The following is a 3170-nucleotide window of genomic DNA, read 5'->3' as shown; positions in this document are numbered from 1 at the left end:
CTATATCCAGCTCACAGTGGAGCATGATGGAAGCAAGGATTGCCTAAACAATTTTTCAAGTTGGCAAATTGAGAAAAAGGGATGGAAAATGATTTGAAAGTGAATGATGCAAATAATACCGATGATTGCATAGTCACTGACTTGCATAATTCCTTGATTGACCTACATAAGGCAGAATTAGATAATCTTTTTGTGAATTCAATTGAAATGTGTGTTGAGGGAGTGTGTGCAGTTTCTTCATTGAGCACAAAAATGCACCAACGTTTTCAGCATAAAAATCACTGAACTGAAAAGATAGCTAGGCATGTGACATTGCTTAAATTTAAGCTAGATACCGGGGCAGTCTGTAATATTACAACTGAAATGCATCAACAGCTTAATTACTGACATTCAGGTCGTATATTGAAACCGCTGGCCAAACTCAGATGGGTTCTGTGCATAAAAAAATGGGTACAATTTATAGCTTCAAGCTGTTTTAAGGCAGCAACCAAATATACTAAAGATATGCACTTGTGACCAGTTGGGAATGATAAAGCAAATTCACAGTATGCACATGGCATATGCAGTACACTAGAAGTCACTTTGCAAAATATTAAACTGGTTTGCATACCCTCTATGACAAAGTTTCACATAGGCTCACAGGCAATGATTTGTACACTGATGTTGACATTTTCTGTATGTTTGAGGAGCTTATAATTTGCATATTTGCAGAAGATGTCGTTTGCAGTTTCATGCAATGTGATCTGTTATGCCTCAGAAGCAGTGTATAGAGTTCAATGATATGGGATCAAAGAGTGCAAAATAAATAAATAACAATGTAGATGTTTTATTGGATATTGTTAAACAAAAAACAGAATTATTTATTGGAATTTACAATTTGCTACATGCTGTTACCAATCACACTGATAATGACTTAGAACTGCAAATGCTTAAATATGATACTGTTAAAATGGCCAGATGGCAACATAAGTTTCTTTTACCATTTGAAGTGGGTTGCACTTTTTTGATGAAAGTAGCAAGTTACAATGACTGTTGTCCAAATCCAGCAGGTTAATTGCGCCATACCAGATATACAGCAAAATATTGGAAAGAATCCTTGAAGTGCACTTCGGCATTATATTATCAATTATAAAGAAAGTTCATGTGATACAATGTTTTTACCTGGAATCTTCCAACATATAGAACTTATGGTAAAAAAAAACAAAACAAAACAAAACAAAAAAAAACAAAACAAAACAGAATACTAGACCTGTACTATATCATAAAAGCAACACTAAATACAATAAAACATACTATGATACCTCATGAAATTTCAGACAGACCACGGAATAAGGTTTTAGCTAATTTGTTTAATTTTATGAACTCAGTGTCCCATCTGTGTTGACTGCTACTCAGTAGTAGCCTGAGGTCATCAAACTGAAAAAATGCAGTTTCACACTCAGTCATCACACTGATAAAATCTATTTTTTTTCTCATCATGGTATCTTGATGTACTTATTTCTGATAATGGTCCAGTTTGTCATTCAAGAATTTAAAAGAGGAAATCACAGCGTGTAACTTCATCAAACTATCTACAGTCTAATGAACAAGTAGAAAGAAAGCATTATCCAGAGCATAAATGACATATAGAGTATGTGTTGTGTCTAAACAAGTGTTATTTAGCTCTCCTTTAGTATAGAAAAGCTTTAACTACAATCAATAGTACTCTTACTGTCACATCTGTTAATGGACATTAAACTGTAGACAAAGTTTTCTATATAATCTGGTCTACTTTAACCGGAGAGACTGACAAATATGCAGTCAGTGCGGCAGAAACTCATCAGAAACATAACATTGTTACAGAGCAGCTAAGATGTTGCTTGCACCTGTTTACTGTCATTATGTTGGCTCACAGGTGGTCAGTTCCACCTGCATGATGTCCTACATCCCTAAAGGCAGACTGTCAAACATCAATATTCCTAACTCTCCAACCTTGCCCCCTTCTGGATCAATGGTAATGCTTGTTTCTGGGTCAAGAACGATAGGGAGTTTTGATGTTTGGTATTTGTGTTGGGTATACCAGAATTCAGCATTCTGACTTTCATGGAGGTATGTTGACCATATTCCAACTTGACTGGCTGTGTGTCAACACAATGATGGTAAATCACCTGTACCAACACCTGAACAGATTGTTAGAATACAAAATCCAGTTGCAAATGCTTGGGACAAGATTGGACATACAAACACAAAGTGTCTTACATTGTCAAGGTAAGGGAAGGTCTGATTCTTAGATATAACAAAAAACACTCATACATGATTGAATTATTCTAATTTAAAACAATGATGTGTCTGAGAAGTTATCACTAAGGGACAACTGAAGCCAAGAACTGTCACAGTTGCCAAACTGAGACATTACTCTCTTAAGCATGAAATTGCACCAGCAAATACCTCATCTGCAGGAACTGAGTATGCTACTGTGTGTGTCACTGGCCAATTATCAGATGTGACTGTAGATCCTACTATGACTTCAACTTCATCATCATCATCATCACTATCATCATCATCATCACTATCATCATCATCATCACCATCATCACTATCGTCATTTTCTATTGACAAGAATGTAGCTAGATGTGGTACCGGTTAAAAAAATGGAATGACTTTATTACACACTATAATAGCAAATATTGAGTCATATTGCTGCTATCTATTTAGTACAAATTCTCACTGTATATCACACTGCATTGCTATTTCTTATATGCATATGTCTACCTCAAATGATTGCATGTATGTCATGTCATGTGACTTCCTTAGTATATCACAATGTAATATTGTAAAGTATTGATCATATTACTATATATATATATATATATATATATGTGTGTGTGTGTGTGTGTGTGTGTGTATGTATGTATTACACACACACACACACACACACACACACACACACACACACACACACACACACACATACACACACACACACACGTGCATGCTCACTCTCCCAGTCATGGATTATTATATTAACGGTGATTCAGGCAGTTGCCTAGGGCCCACAGCTCCAAGGAGAGGCCCATGGGGATAGGAAGTGTAGAGCAAAAGAGGCAGGCAATTGCTCCTTCCTGATCCCTTCCAGCTCAGTAGGAAAACATGTTCTCCTCTCATCCATACATAAAATACAGGTCAGCCTT

General features: G+C 36.2%; 1 pseudogene; it reads right to left on the bottom strand.

The window, feature by feature from the left end:
* Positions 1-2818: 2818 nt before the first annotated feature.
* LOC122809909 lies at positions 2819-2948 on the bottom strand (annotated as a pseudogene).
* Between the last annotated feature and the right edge of the window lie 222 nt (positions 2949-3170).

Source organism: Protopterus annectens, chromosome 8.part0 (genome assembly GCF_019279795.1).
Source record: "Protopterus annectens isolate FY-2018-M chromosome 8.part0, PAN1.0, whole genome shotgun sequence".
In the NCBI taxonomy this organism is placed as follows: domain Eukaryota; kingdom Metazoa; phylum Chordata; order Ceratodontiformes; family Protopteridae; genus Protopterus; species Protopterus annectens.
This window is presented reverse-complemented; position numbering and strand designations above follow the sequence as displayed.